The sequence below is a fragment of the Diadema antillarum genome, unplaced genomic scaffold, assembly GCF_040938485.1.
Source record: "Diadema antillarum isolate AM-2024a unplaced genomic scaffold, OU_Dant_1.0 seq00002028_RagTag, whole genome shotgun sequence".
Classification (NCBI taxonomy): Eukaryota; Metazoa; Echinodermata; class Echinoidea; order Diadematoida; family Diadematidae; genus Diadema; species Diadema antillarum.
Window position 1 is genome coordinate 233,184 of NW_027272682.1, and position 27,522 is coordinate 260,705.

General features: G+C 37.4%; 1 protein-coding gene across 1 annotated transcript in view; it reads left to right on the plus strand.

Annotated features, from left to right (window-relative positions):
* Positions 1-347: 347 nt before the first annotated feature.
* The window catches only part of LOC139713666 (uncharacterized), a 66,181-nt gene continuing 39,006 nt past the window's right edge, over positions 348-27,522 (plus strand). Inside the window, exon 1 of the mRNA XM_071625367.1 lies at positions 348-892. The gene's annotated coding sequence lies outside the window, so the exon portion shown is untranslated. The remainder of the gene's footprint in view (positions 893-27,522) is intronic.

Below are 27,522 nucleotides of genomic sequence, written 5' to 3' on the forward strand. Positions count from 1 at the left end.
TGCACGCAATTGAAGGAGCTGTGTTTTTAGCTACCTGGTGCAAGCACGGAGCTACTGGTGCAAGTGACTTTGGTCACGTGTGACAAGGAATCTCGTCGGGGGAAAAAAAGCTCGAGAATGCGAAGTTTTACCGTTTCCGTCGCTTAACCCTTCTCGTTCTTTCTGCGTGCGGTGTATGTGAAGTTATCAGGAGGTGGAAAGAGGGGAGGGGAGATTTCAACACTGCATGCAGTTTGTGTGTGTGTGCTGATTCTGCGCTATGGCACGCAGCAATGTGCGGCCGAGTTGATAACCGGCGCGCAAACCTGCTGCAGCATTTCACTCGCATTTTGGCGGTCACTCTGTGGCGTCGCCTTGGGTTTTCTCAGAGTAGTCGTAGACCACCGAGTGTAGCTCAAATGGTGGGCGCCGTGAATTAATCGGGGGAAAAAAAGAGAGACTGGCTTGACTTTCATGCAGGGCTTACATTACCCATGCCTCAAGCGTGCGTGGGTCAGGCAGATTTACAAGGCGATGACGAGTTTACTGCTGGTGGACCTGCATCACAAACCGTGTTTGGCCATGAAGCGACCAGGCATCTTTCGGCAGACGACCCAAAATTTGCCTGTCTCATCTTACTTCCACGCTCTCCCCTACTCCAACAAATCTCGCACGCATCGCTGGCGCTGAGCGCCAAGTTCGACTACGGCAGATACGACCGTGACTTTCGTCTGCTGTGAAACACACAAAACGAGACAAAACCAGGATTTGACCTTTTTTTAAAAGCAGCTAATACAGAAGAGAAAAAAAAAACTCTTTACAGTGGCAAGACACAATGTCACGACTGTAGCTCTGTCGCACGGAATACAGATCTGACAAGACTTCTTTCAGGCACACACGAACTCCACATCCGGTAAGTGAATTGCCTGTTCACTCGATTTCCCGCCTTTGCAATCTGGGACGAGAAGCTTACGCGTAGATGCAACCAATCCAATGCGTACTATATTAAACGTAATACGAAGGTATATGGTTACTAATACTGCGTGCTCTTTGCGCTTAAAGGAATGGTCCTGTTCCTGTTTATGTGGCGTATCAGAATGTTATTTGCTAGTATTTGCAGAATACTTGATGAAATTGTGTTGAGGAAGGATATTATCAACATCCACGATGGTTCGTTTCACATTACAGGGTAAAATAGATGAGAAAATTACGAATTTAGTACATAGTAATTTGCTGCAAGAAGGCAAAATCTTTCCAACATCTATCATGATGACCGTTACATACAGAGCGCCACCTGCCGTTTCCATTGCAATACGATACTGTCTCTGCGTTTTGCGAGCCAAACTCCAGCCACCTTCCACGCCTTCCATTCCACCAAGCGACAGGCCCTCCTGACCCCTTGACCGAAACACATCTATTTTTAGGCTTTCCTATCACTCTGCGAGCTCCCCAAGGACTCTCGGCAGAATCTCTCTCCCCATCTCCCAACTCTCGCCGTACAGGCCTACACACACCAGAGAAACACACACAATACCCAATGCCCAGCCACTTGCTTCATTTGGTGTACGGTGGAACACACACCGGTATTGTAACCCCATTGAACGTGTTGGGTCGCCGATACCAGTATCCCTACCTACCTGGTTATGGAAATGATCTCAATGTCTAGTAATGTACAGCTCCATCCATTGAATACTATGTATCCAAGGTTGTGCCATTGGGTACTAAACTTTGTGAGTCCGAAGAAAGTAATTGAATGATTATGGCACCGACTGTAGATATTTCACGTATGTCTGTACTTGAGAACCACCGGCATCAACGATTTTATCATCTATTCGAACATGAAAGTTTGAAGACTAGACACACGTGTACTAGCTACTACACACACACAGAAAAAAGATCCTAGATGGATTTCGACTGAATTTTTGATGTTCAAACCGCCAGCTCAGAGATTATGTTTATGACTGTCTTGACACAGGCTTGATCAGCGCATGTGAGGCACTATTGAATAATCGCGACTAGCCACCCTCACAATTCCCAAAAGTAGGAAAAAAAACTCGATTGGTAACTTCCGATTTTTTTTTTTTTTTTTTGTCAAGACATTTCAGAAAGTATCCAAATAGATAGACGACGCCAATATTTGAAACGCTACACCTATATTGCAGGCTGCAGCTTCACACACATGAAACGAAAGAAGTTTGCATCAAGATTTCAACCTCCAAATGAGCCAAAATACATTAGTATAGACACTAAATTTTTATAGAAATTAATTGTGAAGTTACAGCCCCCCCCCCCCCAAAAAAAAAAAAAAAATGCTGGGGTGAAATTCAGGTAATCTATCGTCCGGTCATTTATTATCATTTTTTTAATCAAAATTTACCGCATACAGTCACTTCCCGTTACAACTGCCGAAAAAAAAGCTAACGAGCAGAGATTTGTTTACGTGAATGACCCATATTACGGGCAGGTATCACGGAGTACTTCCTTGGTATCACAACGTTTTGTACGTGAAGTATTTATAGAATATAATAGAGACAATACTTGGTTTCTTATCATCAAACGATGATTATAGATTTTGTGTTAATTTACTGTTACGGAACTATTGTGGCAAAGTCTGTATTGTCAATCGCGTCATGAATAATATGACTTACCTGCTTGACAAATGGTTCATTCTGCTTTATTCTGCTTGTATAGCGCGTGTAAACAAAATAAGTAAAAACGTACCGAACGCGATGTGATGAATCATTTGAATCAAAAATATTTTAATCAGAATTATTTTAAGTAAGACCCCCTGGCAGTGACTTGATTACATATTTATGTTGTATATACTTCATGGAAACTTCTAGTTAGAATGCTATATCTACTATCAATTGTCGGGTTTTTGTCACCGATGGGATCGTATGTTTTGTTCAGTATAATTATAGTGGTCGAGATTTCACTGATTTCACTGTGCATAGCATACAAACTGACTTGTCCATGCCATGGATCGAGCTACAATAGAGCTCCACCGGCGATATTGACAGAATGGAGTTATATGGTTCACAATAGGCGTTTTCACATCAGCCCGATAAAAATCCAAGCTCGAGATATTTTTTTTGATTTCCCAAGTCAGAAAATAGCGCGCTATTTCAAAACATCGGGCTGATGTGAAAGCGCCTATTGAGTCTTACTGAGCGTTATATTGTTATAAACAATGTATACGTTGGAGGCGATGTGATAGAACCATACACAAGTTTCGGTACGGAGGAATAAATGTTTTAATGAAGTAATTTTTAGTAAGACCCCCTGAAAGACATTTTATTTAGGTTTATTAATTATTCTTTATGGAAATGCCGTGTTACAATTTCAAATCAATGATAGCTTTTGTTACCAATCGTATAATTCGAGGCCGAGATTTTTGTTTACGTGAATGACCCATACTATACGGGCAGGTATCGTACGTAGTACCTCCTTGGTATCACAACGTATACGTGAAGTGATATAGAATATGATAAAGACAACACTTGGTTTCTTATCATCAAACGATGATTATAGATTTTGTGTTAATTTACTGTTACGGAACTATTGTGGCAAAGTCCAAATCTTCCAGTGATCCCTGCGGTCACTCCAAAATGAGTGAAAATGAACATGTTCACTCGAAATTCACTCCAATTTCACTCTAAATTCACTCTTTTTTTGTATTCACTCCTTCGAGAGTGAATATTTTCACTCAATCTTTTTTTTTTAGAGAGTTATGTTTGATAATAATGTGAGTTATGCGACATACATTTGTAATTGTCAATTGAAAATCAACGACACTGCAATTACCGGTAGGCCTGTAGGACTTGAGTTTCTGAAATTCAAAGTTTTTTCTTAATCATGTCTTTTCAAAGATGGAAATAAAGAAATTAGTACATTGAATTGAATTACAGAAGGAAAATATATACCATTTATTGGCTGGTTCCTTGATTTGGACTGCCAAATCGGTATGTTTAGCAACCAAGGGTCATCTCTGTAGGTATGTTAATATTTCAATCTCACTGCTGCTTCTGAACTGTATGAAATTCATGTCCGAAATCATGCGACAAAATAGTAATAATACACGTTTCCATGAATGAAATCACCTTTTTTTTTTAATAGCTGTGTCTGATACACATACAGTCACTTCACCGTTACAACTGCCGAAAAAAAAAAATAAGAGCGGGGATTTGTTTACGTGAATGATCCATATTACGGGCAGGTATCGTACGTATAGTATCACAACGTTTTATACGTGAAGTATTCATGGAATATAATAAAGACAACACTTGGTTTCTTATCATCAAACGATGATTATAGATTTTGTGTTAATTTACCGTTACGGAACTATTGTGGCAAAGTCTGTATTTGTCAATCACGTCATGAATAACATGACTTACCTGCTTGACAAATGGTTCATTCTGCTTTATTCTGCTTAGCGCGTGTAAACAAAATAAGTAAACACGTACCGAACGCGATGTGATGAATCATTGAATCAAAAATATTTTACTCAGAATTGTTTTTGGTAAGACCCCCTGGCAGTGACTTGATTACATATTTATGTTGTATTATACTTCATGGAAACTTCTAGTTAGAATGCTATATATAATATCAATTGTCAGGTTTTTGTCAGCGATGGGATCGTATAATTATAGTGGCCGAAATTTCACTGATTTCACTGTGCATATATAGCATGCAAACTGACTTGCCCATGTTTAGTGGATCGAGCTACAATAGAGCTCCGATGTATACCTATAATACAAGTAAATTCGACAGGATCATGCTGGAACATTCAACTCCCTAGCAGTTATCATGATGTACATCTCTCAAACACCCCACAGTGAAATTCGACTGCAAAACTCGAAATATATTGACAGAATGGAGTCATGGTTCATATTACACAAATCTTACTGAGCGTTTGTTATAAACAACGTATACATTGGAGGCGATGTGATGATCCATAAAAGTTTCGGTACGGAGAAATCAACAATGTTTAATCAAATAATTTTTAGTAAGACACCCTGAAAGACATCTTATTGATTCTATAATTATTTAGGTTTACATTATTCTATATGGAAATGTCGTGTTACAATTTCAAATCAATGACAGCTTTTTATGTTACCTATATACTCACGTATGAAACAAGGTGTCTTGGCTCATCTGCAGGTTGAAATCTTGGCTGTACATGGAAGGGTGCTGTTCGTTATTCCGAAGGTTCTTTATTCCGAAGGTTCGTTATTCAGAAGGTTCATTAATCCGAAACACACAAATTCCCTATACCTAGAGGTTGGTTAATCTGAAAATGAAAAAGGGTTCGTTAATCCGAACATTTTTGTAGCGTTATTCAGAAGGTTCGCTATTCCGAAGATTTTGTTAATCCGAAAATGAAATTCGGAATAACGAACCTTCGGAATAACGAAACTTCGGACTGAAGAGCCTTCGGAATAACGACCCTTCGGAATAACGAACCTTCGGAATAACGAGCTGTAACCGTATGGAAGACGATGCCGTCAAGCAAAAACTCTTGTCAATCTATCTCCACAAGCAAAATCTGTAACATGCAGTGACCATCATTATCACAAACTGTACAGTGTTTGACAGTGTTGATACAGAGATGTGTGTACATGTGTATTTGTTGTAAATTTTGAACACCGCTTGTATTCGCGTGTCTTTTCCCATTCTTCAGAATAGAACTGGAAATTTGAGTAATTTCGAGACAGTTTTACGTATATATATATATATGTGTGTGTGTGTGTGTGTGTGTGACGGAAGGAAAACTTGCAGTATAGACGTTGCAGTGATGTTCAGTCTTGCCTTTATTCCCCAAGCTTTCGGCTGTTTCACTAGCCTTTTTCAAGGGCTTGATGAGACATAAACATAAAAGCAAAATAGCAACCAATTTGCATGCATTTGAACAGAAACAGAAATAGTAATAACAAGAGGCCTAAATATATATATATATATATATATATATATATACACACAGAAATGTAATAAGAAAATTGGTCTGCTCGACATCTTGATGATAATAAGTAAAAGAATTAGTAGAAGAAGAACGCCGTAAAAAAATAAATCATAGATCTTGAAGATCTTAAAAACGGAGCATAGCTCTCAAATACTGAAAGGCAAGGTCACACTCTTGAACTGATGAAGAGTGTGACCTTGCCTTTCAGTATTTGAGAGCTATGCTCCGTTTTTAAGATCTTCAAGATCTATGATTTATTTTTTTACGGCGTTTTTCTTCTACTAATTCTTTTACTATATATATATATATATATATACATACATAAATATATATATATCTGTATATGAATATACTTGTATACATGTACCTACGTAAACCACACCACATATTTGTTTTTTTCAATCACAATTCTGACAGTGCTAAACAATGTATCTTGTTTGATGTGGAAAGGTAAGTAGTATAAGAAACAAGCCTTATAATAAATAATGATAAATCTGTTGATCTTATATATTATAACATTGTAATATTAAAAAAAATGCGTGTATTATGGTAAATAATTTTCACATAGTATAAAAATACAACGATAGGCCTACAGACTGCAGCAATTCTCTTTAAATTAAATAGCAAGTCTCTTTTGGGCTATTTTGGAGGGGAAAACTATAAAGTATCAACATGGAGACAATTCGCAAACCATAATACAGATGAGACATTGGTGTGAACTAAAGATACATGTATCATTTTATAGAAATTGTATACATCACATCCAACTCATTTCGGGCATACACAGATGCATAGATGTAAAAGACAGTGTACCAAAATTTTGTGTAGGAATAAGATGTCAATATATTCCTGAAAATCCGGAGATCAGGAGGTCGTAGGTTTGAATTCTTCTCGATTATGTACATCCATTATTTATTTTGCCCAATATACTTCAAAAACACTGATCAGATTTCTAATGCTTATAAACGTCGATGTATGAAAGGCAATTTTTCAATCGGATGCAGTAAGACGAGGGCTGAAAATGTGCGGCAGCACACCTCCCCGACCATGGATTACATTCAAATCTTTTCCGACAATTCTGATGTAAAAACTGAAACAAAACAACACGGTAAGCCTGAAACTAAGGTCAGAAAGAGAGAGAGAGAGAGAGAGAGAGAGAGAGGGAGAGAGAGGGAGGGGATATCTTTCCGTTCACAGTTCCTTGCTGAAACATGAGGTCGACAAAGCTGTGAACTTGACGAACATAACGAAACAAGGTTGATCTTGTCAAGGATTACAAACTCGGTTCTAGTTTAGTTCAGTCTAGTTTTATTCACCATCATTCAAGTACAATGAAGTGCAATAAAAAGACACTAAAAATAATTGAATTACAAAATAAATGAATTAGAACAAAACAAGAAGAGTTGATCTTGAAGGTGAACCCTACATACATATTTTCATATGCTTTATATTCCCTGGAAGACCATTTCAGTTGTGGTTATTAATCAAGTTCCCTCGATTGTTTACAGTTAGTTTCTCGTCAGTGTATAAATTTTATCTTGCAAGTGCTCTGGATCGGCATCTCGCTTTAAAATTATCCCTCTTGAAGCTAACCGAGCTAACCAGTATCCACGATTACTGCACATTATGACCTCGGACAGAACCGGAGATGGTGATATCGGACCGTACATACCAACAATTCAAGGGAAATGTAAGTACAATTACAAGACGAAGTGTCAATCACTTTTGAAAATGAATATTTCTGTGATTATTCTTATCAACTTGTATAACAGCTAATGAGGCCAATGTGGTTGCGTGAAGTAATTAATGCACTTAACTTTTTTTTTTCATCAATCACAAACACGCAGTTCGTGGTATTAAAAAAAATCGAGGCTATTGCTAAACAAAACAGCTAACTCCTGGAATTGGTATTGCTGCTTGAAATTGTTGCCTTTGTTGTTACCGTTTTTATATCATTGTAATGATTATCATGAATACTGTACTATTATCATCATCACAAATAATTTCATTCTCTATATAAGTTGTCATTGCAAACCTCCTGAGAACCTCTGTTTTGATTGAGGAGAAAATATGTTTTGTCAAGATTATTTTGACGATGCTCATAACGCCAGAGTATACGTGGAATCCGTTCCAGTTAGTGCTAATGCTATCGACAATAATTATCTGATATCATTTGGCTCCCAGCCATTAGCCTCTTCACGATTCGCGAGATATAGGCATATAGCACACATACAAAAACAAAAAACACCAATGACCAATGACCAGTAACAGGAACAACAACGATGGCGAGACATAATACTAATAATGTGAATATTATACAAAAATGAATTACACTGATAATACTGAGCAGTAACATGTGAATTATCATTATCTTCGGTTCGACAGTGTTCTTCCCAGTCGTATTCAAAATATCACCTATAATAATTCCACGTCAAGCATATCGCTGTGCTTGAAAGCGCAAATTTAAACTTCTCTCTGCCATTATTTTAAAGAGGTGCGAACATTGCCTGTTTGTTAATAGCAAAATTTACATACTTACCGATGTAATAGATTATCTATAAGAAACTTACGGTCGAGCCACATATTTGCAAAGAAAATTCATACAGGGATAATTCACAGGGATAATATGAGAAAAGGAAGAGAGAAAATATACCTTCGACATAAAAAAGGAAATGTCTGAAAATCAAGCTTATCCGAGGTACTAAAAAGGACAGATTACGAACATCTTGAGGGAATTTACCAGCAGGCCTGTACAGCGTATTGCACTACCAAAGAAATTAACCAGCATACATGTAAACATGTGTGTATACAATGTGTGAACTAATGATTGATCGTTGAGTCAATGTTTTTACTGTTTGAACGTCACTGTACAGTGTAAATTAGGCCCTACGTCCATGTGACGGGGGATGGGCATTCAGGGTAATATCTTTGGAGTGACTGTTGCGTAATGTATACTGAGTATAATAATATATTTTGTATCGTAATTTGTTGTAATTTGTTCAATATGACAATAGCAATAATAAACAAACACACAGCCTAAATAAACATGAAAAATAAGTGAAAACGCGCTGGCATTCATTACCCATCTATACACGCCTATAGGGGGATTCACACGTATAAAAATTACTGGGTAACAAAACGAGAAATTTGTAACCCGCTAGTAAACTGAGTTCTTTGCACGAGTGGACAAAAACCCAACAAAGCGCGGTCAGCAGCGCGATGCTAAACCCAAGAAATCTTGCTGTTATTAGCGCGCTAATCTTTGTCCCGCAGATACGTGTGAACGGTCGACCACAAAAACTCGAATCTTTCATATCCCATCATTCATAGCGCACGCCACAACGGCGTGCACTCGACAATGTATGTGAGGTTCAAGAACAATGCTTGTAGTTTTATCGATTTATCGATAGGCAATTAGCGAGTTACTAGTATTTCTGTCAGGGAGAAAGGCTGCAAAAATAAAAACAGACAAATAAAGAAACACACAAAAGGCCCAACAAACTCTAGTTTCCGAGCGCATATAGTATACTCTGCTAACCAATTAATTTGGAGAGTGTCGATTAACTGTTTCAACAAAAACAAAGAAAACAAATAAAACAAAACAAAATAAAAACTCGAGTTTCGGGGAGCTTGGTAACCCGCTATATGGTACGTACAAACGCGGCTACTAAGTAACACTCGTGGACCTTATACGTACAATTTCCTTCATAATACCCTATCAGTACAATGATACAACATGCGCTTGTTCACCCGGATCGTTCGCATTCATGATCATGCATGTCTTGATATTGTGTTTACTATCTTTCCAGTATGTAGAATATCTACGCGCCATTAGCCGGATCCACACGTATAACAACATAGCGGGATGACGACCCAGGATGACGATTGAACTCCAAATCTCGAGATTTTTCCCCCTCTTCACGCGTTTGCACGTACCGACAATAATATTTACGCAGCTGCCACACAGTAGTGTGATGTTGTCATTTCCCATTATTGTGATGCTCGCTTGAATGATGGAATATAAAATCTGGAGATGAGTAGGCCTAAAGTATTTTCGGTCAGCCGTTTACGCGGTCACCGGGAGCAAATCAGCGCACTATTTCAGAAATCAAGTGCAAGATTTGTTGGGGGTACCGTCGCGATGCTGATCGCGCAAATTAGTGGGATTTTGTGTGCACATTCAATTGCAAAAATCTCGAGATTACGATGGTCATGTAAATCTCGAGATTTGTATCCCGCTTTTTGGCATACGCGCGAACCCTAATAGTGGCTCTTGTGTTTGTGGGGATATAGTTGTGTGCAAAACTTAGAACAATGTACAGTACACTGTATTAAAAAAAAAAAATACGGCCTAATAGTACACCATGATATAGTCTACTGCCGATTCCACAGCAGAGTAGATTACCAAAGGAACTGTTCACACAGTTTGAACAACCACCGTGGATACTCGCTGTGATGCCATCAACGTCGTTCCCCAATGTTCAACTCTTTAGACAGGTGGGCAGTGGTAGCAGCGGGCCAGATGGAATGACAGGCCTCGGGCTGGGCATGGTTTTCGCCAGGAACGTTCAGGCTGTGAAGGGGCTCAGCCGAACTTCGGAGAGGTGGAGGAAGAAACTTTTCAGGAGAAAGACAGATGGATAAAGCGACTTGTCTCTGGCGATACTTCGTGGCCGGGAATAGAAAATCGGCATGTCCGAACCTCTCCGATTTCTTTAGTGCTTTTGGTTTTGGTTTTGTTATTTTGTTGAACACATCTGCCTGTGTAATAAAGAACAAAACACAAACATTTTCTTATATAATTTTATCATTACCATGGTTCCATGAGTAGAGATTTTCTTCAACTAATATACGATTCAATTGCACATCCCGTAGTTTATGTACCAGAGTAAAATGATATTCACACAATGCCTTCCATTCTGACTAATAAGAAATTCGCGGAATGAAAATAAGCGTCATATAGGCCGATATAGGCCTTACGTGTTTTCACATTCTACCAAAAAAACCCCCACAAAACAAAATAAAACAAAAACACAAACACACACACACACACACACACACACACACTCACACTCACAATGTGAAAAAGAACAGGTCACGTTTGTTGATATATTTATTAGAATAACATTACCTTTGTTGACTGGCTTCCAATGCGCATTCCTGTCTTTTCTCGATTTGCTCCTGAGATCTATAAAACAAAATTGATACAGTGGAATTAGAGATTCATTCTTTTTTCACGCGTAAACGTATATTGAAAGAGTAACGTCGGGCCATACAACGTATCTCATTGACTACCATGATTCATCGCAATATCCCGCATTCCCTGTTAATGGAATCAATTGAGTTTTCACAAGTTAATTCCGAGACAAACTTGAGTTTTATTTATTCATTTATTTTTGGTGTCCTGTTCGGATCGCTTACAAAAACGTTCAATTCGAATTTTGATGGCCCGAAAAAAGAAATGTATCGTGGCCTACCAATGAAAGGAAACATTTTTTTTTTTTCGACACAGTTCTCCGATGGAACCGTCAAAATATAAACTGTTTAGAAGTTTGGTGGTCTGATTTCATTTTCAGAGGTCCCGAGAAACCACTAAAGTGCCATTTGAGATGTAGAGTATATCCATAGCCTACTGAAAGTGTAAAAGGAAAAGACATTGGTTGCATTCATAACCGACAATCTATGAAAAATTATACACGCATTGTTCCCAGGATGAATCCCTTTCGAGAAAAAAAAAATACATCTGAAGATTTTTTTTTTCTCAGAAGGGATTCATCCGGGGAACATAATCATAGCATCCTAAAAAGTTTTAGAACCTGACATCAAGCTGTTCTCACTGACTGTGTTAACAAATTATGAAATGGAAATGGAATTATGCAACCTGCAAATCATCTTATAGCTTGTCAAATTACAAAATCTATTTCATATTTCCATTTATTATAACTTTTATTCAGCACTTCAAAGAAAAGGGCACATCAAAGCAAACAGCAATTCATCATGATGGATCTATATGTACGATCTACATAGATGGACAAAACTGACACAGGGAATGAACAACCTACAGTCTTCTACGGCATATACATGTAGAGTCTCAGTCAATTTAATAATAACAAACAGTAATTGAAGAGCTTTGAAAACAAAAGCAAACAAATCAAAATACAAATCAAAATACATATAAAAAAGTATATAGGCTACTACGCAGAGAAAATTGAATGAAAATGATACGCAAACACACGCACATTATCATGATGCATCGGACCACTGAACCTCCGCCAAACGGCCAGCGTTAGTCGTTATGTTGCAGGTATTGTATACTTCATTTTTATGATTATGATATGACAGATTAATTACATCATAAGGATGAGCTATGTAATATGATGTAGAAACGGTTATTATAAATAGGAGCTATACTCAAAGGTAGGGAAAAGAAAATGACACGACGAGGGTGTAATGCTGCCGCGCCATTGTGTTCCCCTGTTTCTGATACTACCTAGTAGTATACAGTGTAGATCATCCCCTTCCAAATCTCATGTAAACTATAGGCCTACTCGACAGAAATTATGATCACCCCTTACCCCATTCTCTTTGGGCACACATTATTCACTTTTAGAATTAATAACGAATATTCCTTCATTTTTGACTAACGAATCTCCTTTTTGGAATAACGAGCCTTATTTCGTTTTTGGATCGATACATATAATCTTGAGAATACATTTGTACTATTGACGCTTCAGAATAAGGAAATTTATTTCATTTTCAGATCAACGAACACTCGGCACTAAGGGACCCTACTTCATTCTCGTTTGGCCGATTACCCCTTGCGAATTTCATTCAGAATTTTTTTTTTCTGAATTACACGCATAAAACCTTGAAAATCAAGGTGAAAAAATAAAGTAATCAAGTCTTTTGTGGGTCATCCTATACATACATCTTTTCTAGCAGGCACAGGATATTCTTCATGAGATACTCGTAAACTTCAAGCTCTCACATCATGCACTTACGGATAAAGATGGGTCGGACTGACTAACTTCTACACTCATTGCCTGTATACTCACTTTTTCACTCAGGACATCGCGAGCTGGGGTCGGTAGATCCAGGTGTCGCGTCGGTTCATTTCTACGGGATGAGTCTTGTCCAGTTTCAATAATCGCGATCCCTTCGTTGTCCCCTACGCCTCATTTCGAAATATTCTATATTCTTTTGCGAGATTTCTGGGTCGGAGACGTATGTGTACCTCGTCTTGCAAAACCTAACTGTTTCAGTTGCTCTCGAGTCGGAATCGGTAGAGCTCTATACGCAGCATCACACCGACAAAAAGAGACTATGTGCCCTCAAGTAAACAAACGGAAAGACGCGACGGCTGATAGCGCAGTGCGATCACAGAACTCCACGCACACACGACGTGCGTACAGGTCTGCAAATGTGCCATGAACCCCCATGATTACGCAATATTCCCTCGCCGCGCCGTCTCTCTCCCAAATTCACGGAGGTGAAAAGGTCAACCTCCCAGACCAAGCCGTGCGGTACACATCGCTCGCGTGTGCGGAAGATAACGGTTGAAAAAGCCCCAAGCCCAATGTAGTCAAATTCAAACGGTAGAGGGAGGTAAGGTCGTATCACGGGGGAAAGTGTGGGTCCCACACTTTTATCGGACGACGTATTTTTGCATTTCTCAGCCATTTCTAGACCAATTTTTGTCAAACAAACTTTGAATTCCCCATAAATTTCCATGCTCTTTCATATTTCACAAGTAGTTTCTCATTATCTTGCCAAAAAATTTCATCCCGACGTGCCATCATCAACCAAAACAGGACCTTCCCTTTAACTGTGTACGTATTAGTGACATTGTGCTTTTGTGCTCCACTTCTCAGCCCGGCTCTCAGGAGCGCTACATCCCTGGTACGACGTGAGGAATCATAGTATCTGGCACATCTCACTCGAGCTACAGATGTCACTACTTTTAGCTCTCGGTAGAAAAAGTGGTAATGTTTTTCAGGAAAAAATGTGCAAGACATTTACTTCAACTTTATTTAAAAAAAAAATCTCAGCATGCTCATTATTGCAATAGATTAGATATGAAGTAAAACAAGCTTTCTAGTCTTGTTTGAAATAGATTTTGTTTAATGGTGCATTAAGGTATTTGGCTACAAGTATATCTTTCTCTCAATCGATATATTACAAAATAAAACTTAAAGGAATCAAACAACACACAGGCCGAAATCGAACAAATTCCTCGAGGCAGTTAGATAATGACAGCATTTTATTTGTTAAAATGTCACATTGAATGTTACGTTGGGTCTCTATGACAAGACGTTATCGTTTGATATCGAATAAGTCACGTTGCTATGGTGATATCTTCTCACTTCTAACATCATTTGTTAATTACGTTTTATTCAAAATATAATCTCACGCGAACTGAGCTCAGCGTAGAAATAAATCAGTGTCAGGGATGACGTAATTGTGATACGAAATATCGTTATACAATGCCTAAAAAGCGAAAGCATCCATGAAGGAGAAACCGAAGAGAACCAGTACATGAAGAGTTTGTTTGCAAAAACCGATAAGTCCATATTTGCCAAATGGAGATATTTGCGATTTAAGGTCAAGAAAAATATAGATAATAATAAGAAAAGTTTTGCTTCTTTTGACCATAACTTCAAAAATATGCCTTTGTAGTGACCAATATATCATTTAAAAGGTATTATTTTGTACTTTATGACAGATATCGTACTTCAAAATCTTCAAAAATGGACTTATCGGTTTTTGCAAACAAACCCTTCAGAGAGCAGGGGAAGGAAATAATTCGACGAGTCCAGGTTTAGGATTTGTAAGGACTCGGTGATATAGGGGAAGTCCAGCCGATTTGCATAATTACACATCATATCGTAGGCCTACATAAATCGACAGCTCCATGTTTAGATATGTGGAATTGATTGTGGTTCCTGGGCAGAGAAACCAATACTCTGAAAAAGCTCAAAACATAAGAATGCATGAGTAGAAGGCTCACATAACATATTTCAGAAATGCAGCAGTGTAATTCCGTTACAATACCGCTTGCTGAACAAGGTCACCTGTGTAAAATAAATGCTTTCTTTTTTCGGCTTCCTTGGACCCCCACTCATGCATTCTTATGGTGAAGCTGATATGTCATCCTTGTTCACTGTGATTTGTTGTACATTTTAAAAGCATTCTTATTCCTTATTCCAATCGCCATAAATTCTGAAACTCTGTACCCAGTGTAACCAATTCAATATATAATTGTTCAAATGCAAAAGTCTGAAAATCATCCGGAGTTCTCCTTTAAGTCTCGTAAAACACATGAACATAACGATATGCTGCACACGCTCATGTATATGCACAAATACAGACACAAACAAGATCTGTGCCGGAGCAAAGAAGCATTATTGCTCTAATTATTTTTCTCGAATATTAATGAACGAGCCAGTTGCCATCTGCCTGAACTGTGCATATTTTAGGAAGAGTCACGTTGAAAACCCATGTCTTTGAAGAGAAAAAACATAGTGAAATAAAATTACTAACGTGCCTTGCGGCCGTGGCATTAGAGTGTAGGGCGAGCGTTGCCTCTATTACTCTACATAGACAACTATTTTAAGGTGCCCGTGCGAAGTATTTATAGCTGCCCGTGTGAATGACAAATGACTTTTAATGCAAACGGTCATAAAATTTCCATTATTCCTTCCCATCCTATCAATGCCCGCCTTATTTTTATCTCCTTTCACGTTCAGTCAGCACGAAAACAAAACAAACTAAATAAGATGTTTCCATCTGTATACACCTCCGCTGTCACTAACTTATCCAGCGGGGAAGTAAATTATATCACCCACTAGTTAAGCATTCCCCCTGATTTCCCACGAGCGTACACGTTGAAACACGACTAAAATGCATTGACATTTATTCGCATTATCTATGTGGATGCCACCCTGAAAGATAAAAGATGGAATATATATATATATATATATATATATATATATATATTTGTCTATTCTATTCTATGTATATATAATAATCTAAAGATATTATATCTATATATATAAATATATATACTTATATATATATATATATATATATATATATATTTGTCTATTCTATTCTATGTATATGAAATAATCTAAACATATGTATTTATATATATATATATATATATATATATATATATATATATATATCTGATAGTGAGAGATAGAGATACAGAGAGAGAGAGAGAGATAAACAACCCACACCTGCCCAGGCAAAGGGAGTTGTGTTGCGAGTCAATGAAAATGGTGTTATGACTGCCGGAAGGTGGTATCGACAGGATCGAACTTAGCGAATAGCAATGGATGACATAATACAAGCGAGAGAAATAGAGAGTGGAGGGGGGAGGGGCACCAAAACATGCCTATAGGCAAAGGTAGTATAATAATTTATGATGCAAGTCGATAAAAATGATAATATTATGATTGCCGACAGGTGGTATCGACAAGGTCAAAATTAAAGGATAGCGAGGGAGAAGATTTCATAACATGCAACCACACACACACGCACACCCATGCATGCCCTAGCGCTTTTATACACTTGTGCATTTGAATACACGAGAGAGTGCCGGACCATGTCCGTTGACCATGTCCTTTGGCCATTCCATGGGCGGACGACACTTGTAGTAGATAAGTCAAAACGGGTTTTCCCCTCATTTTAATTTATGTTCTAATTATTCCCGTCAAACTTGCCTGTAAGAGGGCACCAAATGTCATGGGTAACCTCAAGCAAGGTTTCAAATTGCAATTTAATTTACAAATTCATGCGTAAATGATTGTTTAACAACGCCATTGTACCAAATTGCTGGCAATTTAGAAAGAGGCCCTGAAGGCAGGTCTTCTATTTCGTTTCTTTGCCGAAAATAGAAAATTCCCGCAACGACTGTGAAGGTCAATACCATTAGAGAAACTCCACAAATGTACATCCTCCTGGCTCATAAAGTGATTTAGTATGCGTATTCCTACCTTTTGTGAGCCTTTAACACATAATATATATATATATATATATATATATATATATATATATATATATATATATATGTGTGTGTGTGTGTGTGTGTGTGTGTGTGTGTGTGTGTGTGTGTGTGTTTGTGTTAGTAGCGCCGATGGGAATCTTGTAGAGTTATTTGTATTCAAATCTCAAATATGAGTCTACGAGACTGTGAAGAGCAATAGTAGTAGATTGAATTTGAGTTTGAGTTTATTAACAACAACAAATATCTATATGAGAATATGAATACATAAGATACATATTTTTGCATGAGCATGCGAGTATGACAGTATGACTACGATAAACAAAGATTCGTTGACAGATATAGGTACATGCATACATAATCATAGTACATATATATTTACCTTGATTGCTTAGAAAACACTTTGTTAAAAAGAGAACTAAAAGTTAGTACAAGTGCAAGTAGAGAATGGATGTTCGATAGATTTTACGTTAAAAAATCAAAACATAAATACAACAACAAAAATTGTGAATTTAGTTCAAAATAAACTAAACATATACTTTATCATCAACCTTTGAAAAAAAACTTTTTCGCGAAATGAAAACCTTGTTTTTGCCTCTCGAGTACATTGTGGCAAACGATTCCAATACTTCACTCCTTTACTGGGTGTCATGAGTTGTTTTACATAATTATACAGAGCCTTAGTATGGAGCGTTCTTTGCCTCTGGTTCCATAGATAAACTATATAGAATTTTATCATATCGTAATACAATAGACAAAGATGATACTGCAAGTACATGACGATTATAAACACCCAATATTTCTAGACTGGTGAATAGTGGCCTAGAACTTGCTCGATATTGAGAAAATGTAATTGTTCTCATGGCCTTTTTCTTTGCCAGAAATATACAAGTTAGCATTCAAGAAATATGTAGCATGCCTGCTTTAACAATATTTGATTATCCGGTTTAAAACGAAATATATCTTATTGACGTTCAAGTAACGTTATTCATTAACGTATCAGTAAACATAATAATCTATCGGTTCGTTATGAAAGGTGAACTGGTGAGAACTCTAATGGTATAATTGCTCTAGACTTCGTATCATCAGTCTTTAGGATGTGGTATAAGGGCGCGGAGCGTGGCTTTTTGGAGCAAATCTAGCTGTTGTATGCTATAGTGAAATAGATTCATGTGTAATTATTTTCGTGGCATACATATGTATATAATTATCTCTATCTATCTACCTTTCTATCTATCTATCTATCTATATTTACATTTATATATTTATGTGTGCATACATACATAATATACATATACATATATGTGTTATACATCAACTTTGTCAATTTTCATTTGGCTGAGTAAATGATGATAATAATAATGATAATTACTATATACAGTATATATACACACTATATATATATATATATATATATATATATATATATATATATGTGTGTGTGTGTGTGTGTGTGTGCACATATACATATTATATTAAGAGAGAGGGAGTTTTGCTGAATGTGAATGAATTGACAGCACTACGTGGAATGCATGTAATAATAATGATAATGATGATGAAAAAAAAAACAACCAACACATGGATAGTTCATGACGATCCATGTAATTCCATGAAATAAAAAAGAAAGAAGCTGCTGTGATACCAATGAGATTCTGTCGTTGACGTTTTTTATAAAGCTCGATAACAAAATATATATTGCAGAAAGAAGGAAGTGCAATTTGCAAAAGTTATGCGCCTTTGTGAAGGAAAACGCGGAAGCGGCCTTCCCCTAACATGCCTAAGTGGTAGGTGGGGCGTACGACTCTTTGTGAATCCCCTTCTCACTCATCTTCAAATCGCGTGACCCGAAAGATGAAAATGTTGGTGATCACTTATTATTGCTTCCATATCTAGCTAATTGACTACTCAAAGACTCTATGAATTTGCTTCTCTTATTGTGAATCATCCATACTTTGAATTATGGTAAAAGATAGTATGTCATCAACTTTTTGTTGAGTTGTATGTTCTATGCTAATCTATTTCTGCATTTTTTTTTTAGCGCAACATGAACACAGATATGACAATGAAAGACTCTACATGCAATCCGATGTTGTGAACAAATTTTCTAATAAAGAGATAATTTCTGTACTTAGTAAAGAATATGGCTTATAATTTCATCAGAATTCCTAAGATGCTTTATAAAGTATGATTTGAAATGTCATTGTATTTTCCAACGCAGGACAACCCCCCCCCCCCAAAAAAAAAAAAAAATGACATGAAGAGTGCTATTGGAGGCAAAGTGTGGCTACGATCGTGGCCTCGAAAAAAAGGTGTAAACATAAACCAGAAAATTTTATGGTCAAAACGAACAAGAAAGAAGGAAGAATTTGAGAGTCTGATCAATGTGCTGATATGAAAGTCGGAAGTGCATGCGCCCTACACAATTACATTCTCGAGCAATTGTCGCGGATGTGCATTCAAAACATTTTCGTCGGTCGACCATATCTGCGCCAACAGGATTCGTGCTACGACCTGAAATTTAGAAATTTCTCGTCTTCAATGCTTGATGGGGTGCCGAAACATTATCCCCGAAATTGGAATGCGAAATCGAATGAACACTGGGAATATTTGACCAGCAAATATGAGATAGGATCGCGAACAAGGGAAGATTTTTTTCTAGGAGAACTGGAGGAGGAGGAGGAAGAGTAGGAGGAGGAGGAGGAAGAAGAAGAGGAGGAAGTTGTTAAGGAAGGAGATGGAGAGGGAAAAAATCATCACCGTTCTCCTCCTCAATCCCCTTCTTTTCCCCTCCTTCCTCTCTTTTTGTGTTTTACTTTTTACCCTTCCTTCATCGCTGTCTCACTTTCTCTCTATTTCTCTTTCACGGTCTCATTTGTCTCTCTCTCTTTCTTTAACACTTTTTCCATCTCTCTCTCTCTCTCTCTCTCTTTTCTTTTCTGGCTATTATATTCGACAAACGTCGCCCGAAGCGGCCAGCTGCTTGTATCAGTGGAAAAGTGACTACCCGCTCTCAAGTGTTTAGGTCGGTCTTAAGTGATGTCTTCACTGTAATGAATACAAGGAACAGATATTGCCGTGTTCGTAGTAATCCTTTAAAGCTCCACTTCAGCTTTTCCGCTTCCGCGTTGCCTCCACTTTTCATCCGAGTATGACTTTTGGTTTGAGAATGGCGTATCTCAGTTTCGTTTCTACTAAATCTACTATTAGTTTTGGCTGGCTATAGATGCGATGACGATTTTGCTTTCTTGCATTAATTCCCGTGAGCTTTAGGCATCTTCGGATTCTCAACAACAACAAAAAAAAAAACAAAACAACAACAATAACGACGACAACAACAACAGATCATATTTCAAACTAAACAGGAATATCATGATATGTTATCAATATGATGTCGTTTTAATCAACAAGAGTCCGGTTTCTCTTCTCCACCCTTATATAAACGTACTGTTGTATTGATTTGAGACCCAGTTTCACCTAAGCGTTGCCATGAAATCTAGAGAATGAAAAGAAGAAGAAGAAGCACATTAAAAAAAACAACAACAAATGACAACCTCAAAAAAAGTCATCATGGTTGAGTCATTCGACATGTAACAACCACATCACAACGTTATTTTTAAACTTGACTTGTCGTAAATGCTAACATAAACTAGTTTTATATACATGTATATTCTTTGTAGCGGCAGGAAGTATTATTTCCATGTAAATCGGTTACCAAATAGGGGTCCCACCCCTTGGTCGCCCTCAAGAAAAGTACTGTGTTTAAATAGGTATGGCACCCCCAAATCCCTTAGATAATCCCTCTGAGGAGAGGGGTAACATTGTGCCACACCAGCAGTTGGCACATCATCCTTTGTGAGGCAAGGACCACTTGCACCCCAGCAGAGATGTGTAGTGAAAAAGTCTGTGAAGTCAGGGACGGATAACAGTCGGTAAGTTATAACTCTGTCCAAATTTCTATATATTTGAGATGTGGCTGATCAAAGGCAGTTGCACGAAACATCAAATGTTATAATTTAGTCAATATTATTGTCTGTATATAGTATCTGTGTTCCTCATGCACAGAAAGGTTACATAGCAGAGGAGAAAATAAGAAGAAAGACATCTCGCAGATTGATATGATTTGTTCAACCTTTCTCTAGTAAATATTGATTGAGTATATGAGTGATTTAGCTGCTATATCTGTTTGCAGATATATAGGCAGAATCAAAAGCTATGATATGTCTTATATTGTTGCAATGAAGTGTCCTACTGTAGATGTAAGTTTGCTCCGGATACTATATGAAATGTGAATTGGCTTGCAGGAGCAGAGTGCAGTATATAACAAGTGCTGTGTGAACAGCTCCTAGCTGTAATCTCAGCTTTTTACCTTGTGTGTGAACATGACAGTATGAGTCACAGTGTATTGTATATAGCATGCTGTAAGAACAAAGAGAATACGATGCCCAAAGTTTGATACAAGTTCAGGTGTATGGGGGCAGTGTAGGTGGACAATGTCATTGTCCAGCCGAGAGGCAGTAAAACCCTCTGTACATAAATCGAGATTAGTTTAGCTTTTCAGACCCAGTTACAGCATACTTTGCTTGTGGAGTTGGGTAGATGACATATATCTTACAATTTAACTTATGACGTAGTTGTGGTATAATGAAAGGATTCTTCATTATGCACTGTTTATTTTCTATGAGCATATAAGCTCAGATGTAGTGAAGAAAAAGGCGAATTTTACCTTCCTATCGTGTTATGGGTCTGTGGTGTAGAATAGTTCACCTCCTATAGAAGTTGTGTAGGAGCATCTTAATTGTAAGTGCCTCTTCCAATGTTTGGGTTTGTAGCAGAGCAGGAAGGGATTAGCTCACTACGAAAAGAGGTCTGAATGAACAGGCTCTTTGTTTTATCACAGATTTACCTCTCCTCCTATGTTCTGTACCTTGCTTCAGCCTTCTCTCTCTCTCTCCCTCTCTCTTCCAATTAATCCTTCATTTCCTTCTTTATTGCACTATATGTAGTGTACTGTGGAAGTTGTTATCTAATTTATGCAATGCTGGAAGAAGCTTGCAAGTTTCGATGTTAGTGAAAGAATACACTGACTCAGTTGAGCCAGGAGCATTTAGGCTATGTATATACCGTGCAAATTGTATGTGCACTGTTGAATAAGGTAACAGAATTAGTTGAATTGAAGAAGAAACAAAGAATTGTAACAAAGTACAAAGAATGCAAACGTTATTATGTATTTGTATTGTATTTTTTCTGTTCACTTGCAGTGAACCACGCTTATGTGCAGCCGATGCTTACACATGCCAGCTCGATGCTGCTAAAGAAGAACGCCAATAAAGATGCTATTAGTGTTTGAATAGTAAAGAAATTGGTGCCTGTGATCATTGGGCTCGTCGAGTGGAGAGTCTGATTGGTGCACGCGTGCGTTTGGACTGAATCTTAACCACTTCTGTGTAGAAGGCTCGCTTGAGTGCGAGATAACGCTACATTCTTTTTTTCACAGAAGACGTCTTGTAGGTGCAACCACTTACTGTTCGGGTTACTGTTTCCGTTGATGATCTTTTTCCGATGGTTCGTTAATCCGAAAATGAAATAAGATTCGTTATTCCAAAGTTTCGTTATGTCGGAGGCTCGTTAATCTGTAAATGAAAAAAAATACGAACCTTATTTCATTTTCGGATTAGCGAACATTTATTGTATTAACGAATCTTCGGAAAATCGAACCTGCGGAATAACGAAAATTCGGGCTGAAAGATTTACACTTAGAATATAGTCGAAAGTTCTGAGCTCCAAACCTACCCCTCCATAGCCTCCAAATAGTCAAGATGTTCAACCTCTTACTCCCCCTTCTTGACACACTAGGTGTAATAAATTTGCAGCTGACAAAGCTTGGGTGAACAGTATGCCAGAGGTCTTTAGAGAATATAAATGCTAATGCTGAAGAGGCTACCATGAAAAGCTTAACATTATAACAAAGGAGACGTGGACTGGCTAATCCAAAGTGCTCTACTTTGATGACATTTTTTACTATTTTTAGGAGCGCTTATAACGTACAGCTTAAAAAAAAAATCAATGCTAGTCGGATCAAAGAGGTTTTTTGTAGGCATAGTAGTCATTGTGTTTTTCATTGGACCACTATCTAGTGTCGTGCCTTGCTATTAATGATGCGAAATAATTTCTAGACGTGATCTCCTCTTTCTCATTGTCGATTCATCTGAGTTATCGCACTAGGCAACGCTTTCTAAGAAATGTATTTTCTAGGAAATGCGTTTTCCCGGAAACCCAAGTCATCAAAGGGTTTAAATGTTTACATCTGAGCAATTAACACAAGCAGGTGCGTACATGTGTGTTGTTTCTTCACTCTACTTAACTGATGTATACAAATTTAGCGATATTTTCTCCCCAGGTAGTAAGTCGTATAGTAATAGATTATCTAATAAATTGACCAGTTAATAAAAATTGTATTACTTTTGAAACAATATTTTTATGACATCAGGAACTTGTCAAAATTATCACCTGCCTAATGGACGCCAAATAATGAAATCTATATTCTCTAAATCATTTTATCAATCGATCAAAATTTATTATACCATAATCGTGATTAAAACAGAGATTCTTTACAAAGGTGCTAAAAATATTCATTACATTAGGTTTCAGCATACTGATGTTTTTACAAATATTATACTTTGATTTAATGCCCTGCAAATGCAAAAGAAATGAAATATAATCAAATTGCACACCAGGTGAATTACAACAGGCCGTTACCACGTTACCAGATGCTCAACAACCGCCATAAAGTTTTATATCGACATCTATATCTAATCAAGTGTATGAACTGGATAAATCACACAAAAAGCTCTTTAGAAGTCAAGGAAAATATAAACGTCTATGATTACGTAAGAATAATAATCGCCTGCCTTTTTGTCGTAATTCTGTAGTTAGTGACATCGCTACTCTTGTCAACGTTTGGTGACTATTTAATCTGTCTTTTCATAATTTAAGCATGCAAGTGGTATAAAAACTGATAACAGTCACTTTTTCTTTTTGCCTCTCTCTCTCTCTCACCCTTACGTGCGTACCAAATCTTTTTCTTTTTTTTCACTCTTTTGAAACCGTTTGTGTTTGCACGTATACCACTGTGTACATTGAGTCTGCTGCCTTATTTTGTGCTTGGCTGGTAACGCGATAATCAACAAATCGAACTGTGCAGGAGGAAGAAATAAAAAACACGCAAACAAACAACAAAGCCACTAACATATATGCAAACCAAACAAGAAGAAAAAACAAACAACCCTAAACTTTACCTGCAGACAATTGAAATGGCGCATGCAAACTACACCGACAGGGAAAGCATAACATACTATGACATATATAATGTCTAATAATATTAACATGAAAGTATATGATTTATTTTATATGATATATATAAGGGCAATTCCGCAGTTAGGTGGACATGACATGGATAAAAGAAATGTGCCTCTTTATCTTACTCTTTAATTTAGGTATCAACTAATGCCATGGATGTTCACCAATCACTAAGGTCTTTCAAATTCAGTAGAATTTATTTTTCGTATTTATTGATTTTGCGAGATCTAAAACCATCATTTAAAATGTACATGTGGGACTGGGGATGCTGAAATTCACTTAAATGCAAATTACAGTGGGTTGCTTTGAAATTTTTTCCTCAAATTTTTGCTAAAAGGTAAAAGATGAATACATTTAAATACTCCAGAAGTCATGTGACATTTTGTCAATTACAGAAGGGTGAAATGACCTGCGGAATTACTCCGGACAAATGTAACGTTACTAACCGTAACGTTACTAACCATGCATTTGGGGGTCTAGCTAATGAATTATCAGTCGAACTGCTAAAAATATTTGCGTGAACATTTGTCATGATGCCATAATTGAAATTAATGCAACACTTTGTTTGAAGTAACTTGAAATTTTGCACACTTTTTGTTACAAGACATTGATTTTTTTTTGTCATGTCCTTTTTTCGTAACGTTACTAACCAGCCCTTTTAGTTGCCATAGCAATTTTAATATTTATTGGATTGTGCTCATTCTTTTCTATATCATAGACCTGGGGAGGATGAACATGTTTTAACATGATTTTGACTTGAAATGAATAAATGGTGATTCAGCAGTAAAAATAAATATCTAAATTTCTTTAAATGTAACGTTACTAACCGCGGAATTGCCCATAACGTGTAATATGTGATACATTATACATACTATAAATTATGTGATATGTAATATGTAATACATAATCATCAATAATATGTGATGCAGTATATATCATACTCGATGGACACATTTTTCTCTTTCCTGGAAAAGAGCCGTTATTTCATGGAATATTGCTTATAAAAACCACAATCTAACATCTTTTCCACATGACTGCTTAAAATTAACAAGTGCGCATGACTCCCTGGTTCACCTCTTCCTAGAATCTAGGCAAGTAGTAATCATCACTGTCTGAATAAAGCATTGTGTGCCATCGCGGCATAATAATTACAAATAATAATCTTCTCATTATTGTCACGAACGTTTCCGTAGGCACTGTTATCGTAATGATTACCTCGACCATAATTTACGAGTCAGCAATGAGCTCGATAATAAAAGGGGGAAATGGCTGTTTAAAACAAAAGTGTTTTTTTTTTTCCTGTTTTTCTTTGACTGTTGTCACATCTTGAAATGCCTCGCAACGGAAACAATCAGACGGTGCCTGGGACGTGCATCATAGGATGCATGGCGGTATTGCGGTATTTGGGGCATCAACGCTGCGAGATATTCGAGAACGCAGCCGTAACCGATTGTATCTTACACCGTAATGGGGCCGTGACTGATGACTCGCCACTCACTATTTGCCGGCTTCACGTCCATTTTGATGCGGTTTTTGCTCAGTGCGTACGTCGACTCAATGAATTTGTTGTTTGTAGGATAAACGTGTGAGCGATTCTTAATTTGTACACCCGTGTTTGTCTTGCGAGCGAGAAGATATATCGCTTTCCTAACATGCTTTTCCAGAGACAACGAAACAAAATGACGCGTGGAAGAAATGAAAGATTGCAGGTATTCAGAAAAAATAAATAAATGCTTTCCATTTGCGACATTTCGGGTGACTGTCGATTTCAGCAGGACGTTGTGAAATTGCGGTTTCCTGTACTCGCGTGTGCTTGCATATTCTCTTGCCTCAATATCTGCGTTTGTGTTGTAGGATAATGTTTGTGTTTGTATGTCCGTCTGTCTATGTGTGTAACCATGGTAACTGGGCGGTTTTGTTGCTTTGTTTAAACTCAATCGACTCGTTATTTACCGTGCAGTTACAGACTGCGTCAGTGTTGTGACTTATGTCTCCCGTTAATCGTCTTTTGATAGAGCGCGACTGAGAGCAGAATTGCTTAAACAGGTAAATATTCGAATTATGGTACATTAGTATTAAAAAAAAATCGAAGTCCCGGCTAAAATTGAAATATTGTCTGTTCAAGTGATTGTCGATGCATTAGCGTTTCTTTGCTTATTTCATTAACTTTCTTCAATTTGCAAGAGATATTGTTCAGTGATGTAATGATGACGTCTTTTGTCTTAACTTGGTTTCTCTCTTTTTGATTTTCGTACAAGTTATGAATATACATCTGCATATTATATATATAAATATATGTATATATATATATATATATATATATATATATATATACATATATGTGCAGATGTATATCATATAGGCCGATATTCCGACCTATATAGTTGCTCACAGGTTTTAATGCATTACGAAGTCAATATCTTATTTGTATCCGAATTTTCCGTTTGTATAGATTGTGACGGACGAGGGAAGAGAATAATTGAATGAAAATGTTTGTTGGTGAATACGGGCGTGAATGTGTAATCATTCGTTATGGTGGTGTCGCTGATACTTCCGCACCACCTGCTCGTTATCAGAGATGTATATAAGAAGAGATAGATAGAGAGAGAGAGATGTATATAAGAAGAGAGAGGGAGAGATATCTATATAAGAAGAGAGATAGAGAGAGATGTATATAAGAGGAGAGAGAGACAGATGAATATAAGAAGAGATGGAGAGAGAGAGAGGCAGAGAGGAAAATAAAAGCAGAGAAGGAGAGAGGGATATAGTACTTTCAATGAAAACAACAAACTGCTTCTACAGGGTATATATAGATATTCCATCGAGGAGAGAACAATATCTCTTTTTTAACATGTTGGATTCTCCGCTCATAACTGAATTAATGAACGTGTTATATACTCCACTTACGGGCGCGTGAAATAAAAAGCCGAAACACAAAATATACAGGAGGAAAAAAGACCAAAAAACAAAACAAAACAAAAAACACAAACGTAGCAACGTGCAATGACGGGAAAGAAAGGCGCCAGAGAAGAGAAAAATTGCTGTCTCTGAGGGAGACGACAGCCAGTCCAAATCTGATATACTCCACAAGATTGTGAATAACATCATCTTCACTTTGAGATATCCACTGAGGATTATTCGCTCTGTCTTCCGATGGCGGTAAAGTCAGCCATGTCGTTTCCGATGGCGGTAAAGTCATCCATGTCCTTTGCGGATAATC